The sequence below is a fragment of the Rhodnius prolixus genome, unplaced genomic scaffold (assembly GCF_049639745.1).
Source record: "Rhodnius prolixus isolate KJV_2025 unplaced genomic scaffold, Rpr scaffold_1, whole genome shotgun sequence".
Lineage (NCBI taxonomy): Eukaryota > Metazoa > Arthropoda > Insecta > Hemiptera > Reduviidae > Rhodnius > Rhodnius prolixus.
The window spans coordinates 43,027,917-43,037,684 of NW_027411581.1; positions in this window are offsets into that span (position 1 = coordinate 43,027,917).

Consider the following 9,768-nt stretch of genomic DNA (forward strand, 5'->3'; position numbering starts at 1 on the left):
TAGCTTTTACAATAATATTTTTATTGCTACTTTTTCTGTAAGAACAAAATATACTTGAACAACACATCAATAACCGAGAGATAAAATAAATAAAAAAAAAAAATTGGCGTGTAGCATACCCAGTTTCTGTCGTTACATTATTACAAATCTAACTTGTAACAGATCTTCAAACATGGACTTTTTAATAAATGTTACTTCGCCTTGGAAACAAATGAAGGAAATGGTCACAGACAGGAAATCTAATATTATGACTACAAACTTATTCAAGCAATCTAAAGTTCAGGAACAAAAAAAAATTTACGTAAAAGGCAAATCTTGTGTAGCTTAATTTCATCATCGCAATGATACACTTCTTCTTCTACAACTGGCCCAACAGACGCCTATGGCCTCTTTAACGATCCTCTGATCATCTTTCTGCGTTAGCAACGTGCTCCTGTTAGATTTTCTTAAATGCTCGCAGAAACTGGTAATCTGGTATAATCTCCTGGCTGTCGCATGAACTATTCGTCATAAAACCTTCCCCTGGTTATCCGAAATAGGAAAAATATTAAAAAAAGTTCTAAAGGAATCCCAGGCTTCATAGAATAGCAAGATCTCTACCCAATTCCTGCAGTAAGGCCATATTCCGCTAAAACATCTGGTGACCACACAGGCTCTTGGAAAAACTCTAGGTTTAGAACATATGAAAGAATGTGAAGGGCATTGGAATGACCACCCCTTAATGCTGTAAACCCTTCTCTTAAGAGAGAGTTTATCCTCTATCCTCAACAGCCATTAAAAGAACCTTTCTGAAGAGGCAGTAAAGTAAAGTAAAGTAATCGCCTATTTTTTCAGGCGGGGCTTAACGTCCAACTACCATTTACTAGACGAATAGAAAATCTATTTAGAGAAATAGCTAATTTTTTAGCGGATCTACTTTTCACTCAAAAATATTCGCACAGAACACAATTGGAGGCGACTAGCAAACTGGACGGAGGCGACTAGCAAATCCTCTTAACCCGCTCGGCTACCGTGGCGCTCTGAAGAGGCAGTGCTCATAGAGAGAAAACCGCATTCTGGGATAACTTGCTCTCTAGCGCCTTAATCATAAGAACATTCTTCGTTCTTACAATATGTTTTCCAGATTTCGAGGATGACTTCCTTTGGCCACCTCTATGCAAGTTGAGAGGTGCGACATTAAGGATTATCTCTATCCCGGCTATGGAACAAGTCCTCACACCGTCTTTGTTGGCTTCCTCCAGGAATCACCACAAAGATGTTGAAATGGGTTTTGCCTTCCTGAAGGTATAACCCTTATTGCAGATACTCGTAGTTGCGAATAGAAACAGCAAATATCTCAGTCATAGTTTGTAACTCCGGCTGTAAACTTTGACTGTATTTTTTGTTGGTATCAGGAGACAAGTAATTAATGTAACACAATGTTGTATTGATCATTAAAGTTTTGAATAGGTGCCCTGTCGTTGTGTTAGCTCAATTGGGCGCCTGACGACATACGTACACCAAGTGGTTAGGTGATGCCGTTTCAAGTGGCCAGAGACAATTTTATTTGCCAGTCATATGCTAATGAAGTTAGTTATTCTCGAGGAGGAGGCTAGGAGATATGCCAGTGACATTTATACCCTCGCTGGTGTGTAAGTGGTACCGTGTGGGTTCATCGCCACCTAATGTGGGAAGAACATGGCTTTATAAAGCGTGAATATATTTGTACTATTGAGCATTTGTACACTCAGCTTGTAGTAGCAGAACTTCTACACTCAATATACAATTATTCAAAGCTGGCGTGATTCCTACTAACCCAAGTTGTCACACGATCAGCTTTTGTAACACAGCTATTCAAAGTAAATGTGCAATGTTACACACACGCTGTGACGTTTGAAGAAGAATTGAAAAAAATTTAAAATGAAGAATGGATTTTAAAAAGGAACTAAAGAAAAGAAGTAACAACAGGAAGTGAATTCTAGCGCTCGTTAGGGCGACGCGTGGCTCAGGAAGCTATTGTCATACGGGTATAAAGGGTATCCAACTACCATCCAGGAAATGGATACAGCAATTTTATAATTGATTGTGTTTCATTACGATTAATTCTGAGTTTCAAAGAATTAAAACTCATTTTAATTCAATCCTTTGTAATACTTTACATTTCCTTTCTGCTTAACCCCTTTTAGATTCCCTGCCGGAACTTTATGCCGGTTCAAGACATACTGTAGCTTCCGACATGTGCTGACTGAATTTTTCCAGTTTCTTGTTTCAGTTTATAATTTTGTTTTCAAATGTTTCAATTAATTGAACTTAAAAGAATACTTAAATGATCACAATGATAGGATATTACGTTTAATGGGTTTATACCTGGGCCACCTTTATCTACTTAACTTCGGGAGTCTGAGACAAAAAAAAACACCAACGTAATTCGTAAATAGACTTTGTAATAATTCTGTGCGGCAGCTAAACTATTGAGAATAGAAGCAAAAGAAGATTTTAGAACGATCTTCGAGAAAGAGGTAATTTCGTTTTTGCGCCTGCTGCATATTAACCTGAGGCACTGTGGCGGAGCAAGTAGGAAGTTGAAATAGCCGGAAATAGCTGGCCCACGGGTACAAACCTCTAGATCTAGTTCAAAAAAGGAGCACCCAACTTCTTCCTTAACTTTAACAATTTTCCTGTTTTGTTTTCTAAATCTACTCTCTTATAAAATAAGTTCTCTAATCTTTTAAAAATTAATTCCAAAAACAAAGAAAGACCCAGACGTATTTTCAATTACAATTTAACTAACAATCTGGCATAATGTAATTTTAAATCATGTAAAAGAACTTCCTCTCTCAAGTAACGTTGCGTTATATTCCCCAACAATGACCCCGCTAGAATGAACTTCTGGTTTCTGTATACCTATGAAAACTCTATTGTAATCTTGGCGACAATAGTTTGTCCAACATGCATGCAGTCAAAAGTCTGGAATTGCTTACGGAATATATTTTCTAAAAACGTGCTTTACAGCTTAATAGAGATCTTTAGAAGAACATACTATACAGAAATTACAGTGTATTAGCCAACCTTGTAAACTTGCTATTCTTAAACAAGCGAATGAATAAATAAGAAATGCTGACGGATACTCGCTGAAAATATCTACTTAGAATTACAAAAATTCATTTAATTTAATCGAAATAATTAACTGGCTCTTCTATCTTCCAGAAAAAAGTTCCATGACTAGAAGACAGGTGAAGACGCGTTTTGACCCAAAGAAGTGGGTCTAAAATGTGTTCATTGACGTCAAGTTCTTCAATTTTTGTTTTAGATTGACGGGAAGTAAGTTATCGTTTCTTGGGATAGACCAAAAGTTGGTTAACGCAGGAACATTTTTGTTCCATTTTGTTGTTGGCAATAAAGAACGGAATGCAAGAATAGTAGTCGTCCATCGAGAACTACTCGTGGTGAATATCCCTTAGATAATTTCATAAAAACGCTAATCATCTATCATATGATTCATATATCATATATCAGCCAATTACTTCAGCGAAACATCTTATAAAAGTAGATCGCTTAAATCACATACACCATCATAATATTGTAGCTCGCGTCGAATTTTTCCTGCCTTTCCTACAGCATTCGAAACAGATTACCATCTTCGGTGTACATGCCTATGCAAAGCAATGTCTGATAGCCTATACTTCAGGAAGGTTTTAATATAGAAATCTAGAACGTTATGTTGGAATCACTTTACATCTACCCAGAAGTAAAAAGGAAGGGGTGACTTCGTGTTCTCTTATAACTGGATAACCCAATCTTTTATCCTACCGAACATATCCAAGTAAATCAAGTAAATTTAGCGAGTCGCTTTCAAGATTCTTTAAAAGATACCAATTGACTCGTAATCACTTGGCCAGTTGTGGAGTGACATTTATTTCGTCCAGATAAAATTTACGACTGTCTTTTGAACCAAAAATCAACGTGGGATTGTCGTGTCGATATCAGGCAATGAGCTTTAGTACCATCCAGAATACGTCCGTACATCTGTGTATCTGTAAAGTTAAAGCTTCATTGCAAAGGAGCACCTTAAATATTCTTAAACAATCTGCATTTCAAGATGGGCTTAATGAAAGAAGAAACGAGTTAAAATTAAAGATTTTAATTAAATAAATAAAAATTCAAGTAATAAATTATTTGAATAGAAGATAAACAGCGATCAACATTTACAAACAGTTCTGTGACGGTAATGTGAGAGTAACGAAGGCTCAAATAGACTAGTCCTAGTTAACTATTATCGGTAAAAGCGGAAGTTAGAAATGATTTATTGACTGTTGATGGGAATTTTGGACACAGTTTGCGAAGGTTAGGAGTAGGCAATTCCCAAAATTCGAGGTTACTGTATGTCCTTGAGTGGCAGCACATCTTTACAATGGTGGGTAAGCTGCTGGAATGAAAGCAGAAACCACTCCTTAAGCTGGTATGTTTCACGTAAGACTGTAACGAAGTCTAGAGCTTTGCTCATACAATAAATCTAGATTCTATGTGTCTTAGCTGAACTTGGAGAGCTAGAGTGAAGAACAGTGAAGGCAGGACTGAAACTGTAGATCTGTAGAGGAAGCAATTGCCTGCTGACCTCACCTCGAAGTCTAATTTAACTTTAGTTTATAGTTTAATTATAAAGTGAATGAATTTGTATATTTTATTAAACTAAGTGAAATTGGAAACTGTCGATAAGACTTCTAGTTGGTAGGGGAAATCTTTTATACTCAAGTTTTATTACTTTCAAACGCAGAATCTAGATAAAAAAAATGAAGTAATTTTGAGCCAGAACTGTAATAATAATAAAAGAAATGATCTGTGGCTTTAAAGAATAAAAAAGAAAACGCTGTAGGTATATTCGATAAGGAAGGCATTGTTGTATTCCTCGGTGGCCAGATCAGAATGCCGTAGTGACTAAGTCATTCGGGTTTATAAAAATTGCTTACTTTATCACACAGATGGTTGAAGCTGGTGAGAAATTTTTATTTTTTAAGGAGGAGCGGATAAATGGTGTCTTATCGCTGGCAGAATTGATAACAAAGGAGAGAGCCAGAAAAGGAATTTCCGCGCGCCAAAAAAGAAGAAGAAGGGAAAGTATTAATTTAAAAGAGTGGCGACGAGAAATAAGAATCTGTACTCCCCGGGGAGTAAGGGCCAACGGAATTGAGGCTCTCTCGCTAAGCTTCTGGGCGCGTATGTATATCACAGCACTTATATTGCTCTGGCACTCAGAGCTGTGCATAGTGGTAAAGCATTCTTCCAGTTTCTTTTATCCCCTAGATATCTTTAAGCGGAGGGAGACAAGAGAGAGAGAGAGACTTTCATGTTCTTCTCCTTCAAACCACTTTTACATAAAACGTCCACTTTGAGATGAAGTTGGCTTTCCACAAATAATAGTTTCCAATCTCCCCGTCTACTTTTTTTTCATACAATATCCACGTGCCTCCTGTTAGCCAGCTGGCCGGTTAACCATAGATCAGAAACTGGTCTTCAAGAAACTATTCATTCTTCTTAGGATCGAATCCGTCAATTAATCATTTCAGTATTATGTAGATATGTTTCTTTTTTAAAAATCAATTTCTTAATCGTAGCGATGGTTAGTTTCTCGTCTTTTCAGTTTAGTATGGGGATTCCATGCTACAAACTTCTCGCCTGACTACTTGACAAACGATCTAAACTCAACCTACAAAACAAAAGACTCTTATACCTGTTGTTACTGCGACCTATTTGGTCATACGGCATTGAAGTATGGGGATCGACTAAACGTTCCAATTCTTTACGCATCCAGACTTTACAATCAAAAAATACTACGAAAACTACTTAACGCTCCTTTCTATATTTCTAACCTTACCATTCATAATGACCTTAAAATCCCATTCATTAACGACCTTACTAAAACTCGTTTCTTAAAATTTCATTCCTTTGCAGCAGCTCATCCTAAACCTCTAATAGAACACCTATCTTCTGCCACATTACCAGGTAATTCTCTAAGGAGATTGAAGCGGTATAGTTATAGTGCATCTTTTCACGTAAATGGAGTGTTGCCACTTCTCCTAGCTTCATTCACGGCATTATATTATATCAAAGTTGCTTGTTGCAACAACCGTTGCAGTCGCTAATTTCAATAAAAGATTTTAAAAAATAAAAAATATAAATTTCGTAATTAACTGCCAACTATTCGGATGTAATTTTCAAAAATATTACTAAGAATCTATGATCCATTGTTTAGCTTCCCAAAAGAAACCTTAAATCTAAATTACTATTCACTAATTAATTTACTGGATACAGAAATAAGGAAATAGTTATTTGATTTAGAATAATATTTTAATAATCTCGAACTCCATTTTTTTGTGCACTTGTGACCAAATAAATAAGCTGAATTGAACAAAGTAGATAAATGTAAAATATAAATTAAAATTGTCCGGTAGGACAGTTGGATAAGGGTTGATCGTCAAAAACTGGACGAAAAAACGTAACGTTGAAAAACACCCAACTTTGAATTTTTTTTTCCTCTTTTTCTATAAATGATAAAATTCCCAAATTTTCTTTAAAATATAGGGCAAATCCTCCTTTATAACTGTAATTTTCTTTGCAACAACCGAGATCTAATAGATTTCGAGGAAATATAAAGAGAAGATGATCTGTTTGAGATAAACATTAATAAATAATGATCGTTTTGGTTATCGACCGTTGTTAATTGATGATTACATACATATTGAACAACAGTTATGTTGTAGCTTAATATTAAACTCCACAAATTTTACAATACCCTGAAGAAGGTAATAACTTAACAAGGTTACTTAATAACAAGGTAACTTGGTATGAAGTAAGAAAATTTGTTTTTGAATTCATGACCGCACCTCAATATTCCCCAAAATCATGAATAAAGAATGTGGTAAACACAGGCTTCCTGTACGATCGTAGGAAGAGAAACAGGAAATGATAATTCCAATAACATAATGGTAATGAGTTATAGATGAAATTGATTTAAAGTTAATTTTGTTAATAATAGCATTAAATACTCAGATTCAAAGAAATAAAGAAATGAGTTTGTTTATCGTGATTTAGGAAAATAGCGGAAACGCTTGAGCGGAAAGCACTGCGGGCATAAATTAGAACTCGGTTAAATAAAATCTAAAGGAAGCTGAAAGCTCGTAAATCCTTAGTTTACACCAGCGTTGCTTGCGTCTAGTTTCTGTTGGAGATCAGGAAAGCGGAAAAAAATTAAATCCACCAGTCCGTACTTAATATGCATAGGTTGCCCTAGAGGGGCCTTAATATATTATACGGAGAATAAATTTCCATGGACCTCTTTATTCTCGTCCTTTTATTTATTTTTTCTTTCTTTTTTAATTTTAATAAATAAAATAATAGTGAAAAGATGATGCTGATGATGTTGATGATGACAGCCATAAAAGTAAAGAGTTTTTAGAGGTGGAAACTGTTTATAACCAGCCGGAGCAGTGTGGAACATAATGCTGGTTGTTCATGTCATTGTGAGAGGGCACTGTCTAAACAAGGCCAGGGGAGAACTTTACGATGGCTAAAGGGATGCTGGATAGCTAACAAGGGCACTAAAACGAGGGCGATGCAAATCCATCCGGCTAGAGAGGGCAGTCTACCCAGTAGAGTAGTAATATGACTTGGGGTGGCCAGCCTCGGTTAGTGTGGTCTACCACGTTTCTAACTAGTTATGCACCGTCTAGCTTTAAATTTATTACCAATCTCATCTGGTCCAAACATTTAGCGAGTCTGCTTTTAGCAATTAACGATATTCGTGAAAATGATATCGTAAATTTTCTGTCTTAAAGGTTATTACTTTTGGTTTTCTTAAGAAATAATGTTTAATTTTTGCTTCGAAGTTATATATTATCCACTATTTACCAATATTTACGAGGATGGAAATCGGAAATTTGATTTACACTTGTGGAAAGCATTTAAGAGTTTTTAATTAATTCAAGCAATTTGAACCATAACACTTTTCGTAAAGAAAAATAGGGAAGAGAGGGGCACATTTGAACAGAATTTACATTTTCTGTTACAGAGTGCATAGAATCGTATTGTTGAACCTTTTTATTTTGTTTTCAACAACTTTCAAGTCTTCCTAACAGATCTATATCAATAAACAGTTGGTACTTTACGTACATATCTATATTTTTTAATTTAAAAACTTTATGTCAAATGTTAATATCTGCCCACCTGGTGGGTGTAGCTTTGAACACAATATAAAATAGAAAGAAATGATATTACTTTACTCTAAAGCTGGGTCATTCCATGTCAAATCAACACAAAAAAAGACCATTTTTGACCTCACCATCTCGGATTTTCTTGAAATTTGGCACATGTGTACTATTGGTATAGACTTGGAAAAATATGAAATTTTACTGTGATATGTCAACTGGTTTATGAGTTACAGGGCTGTAAAGTTGCCAAAAATGGGCTGAAAAACAGGGAACCCCGTGTTTTTGAATTACTGTAGAAGCTTTCCTAATTGAGTTACAGACTTGGGATTGGTGTCATTTTATAGAATATATAATGCCCTTTCCTGTGATATGCAACACCATATAGGTTAGGATATAAAAGTTTGTTAAATTTAAATTTAAATTTTTTAAAAAGTAATTTAAATTTAACAAACTTTTATATCCTAACCCATATGGTGTCGCATATCACAGGAAAGGGCATTATATAATCTATAAAATGACACCAATCCCAAGTCTGTAGCTCAATTAGGAAAGCTTCTACAGTAATTCAAAAACACGGGGTTCCCTGTTTTTCGACCCATTTTTGGGAACTTTACAGCCCTGTAACTCATAAACCAGTTGACATATCACAGTAAAATTTCATATTTTTCCAAGTCTATACCAATAGTACACATGTGCCAAATTTCAAGAAAATCCGAGATGGTGAGGTTCAGACCCCGTGTTGATTTGACATGGAATGACCCAGCTACCTTCTATCAGTTATTTCTCTTACTACTACATTACTTTCTCTTTTAAACCACTGAAATCTAGTTCAAAAATCAAGAATTACTCAGTTCGTGATGTTGTGCCCGAAGTGTGATGGGTTTAGGAAGTTTGAACAAAATATTCGGTTTGTTGCGCTTCTTAATGCAGGTTCGGACCACTTTCAAACTTTAATCTCTGCGATTAAACAAAAAAAAAGTTACAAACTTGCAGTTCGGAAGGGCACATTTTAACTGATATGTTGAAATGTGCCACCTCTCATTCCATAAAAGAAAATATAATATCCAATACTTTTTGGCAAGCAAATAGACTTTTGTAAATACTAAATTTAAAAATACGAATTCCAAATGTTAATATGGACTAACAATACTCACACCTTGTCCACTACAATCTTCACAATACACGTCCAAAGCTGCAACAAAAATTTTACTCCCACCTTACAAAATATAACCATTCCTCAATTCTGACTTTACAAACAATGAAAACGAAGGGAAACTGTCAATTATACAACAGGTCCACCACAAAATATGGAGAAAATTACCAATCATAAATGTTTTAAATATTTGGCGAGAAATTAAAACTGTTCAAAGGTGCTCCCTGTTCAAATGTGCCCCCTCTCCCCTACAGTAACCATTTTGTAACATTCTTAAGAATTACTGGGAAGAACTTCGAGGATTGAAAATCTATTTTTAATAAATTTATTTTTTATTGAAACCTTAGGTAGGTCACAACTGGTCAGCGATTAGGAACTTAGAATCAATAGACTGATAGGTTTGCGATTAGAAACGTTCAGAAACTCTACGAA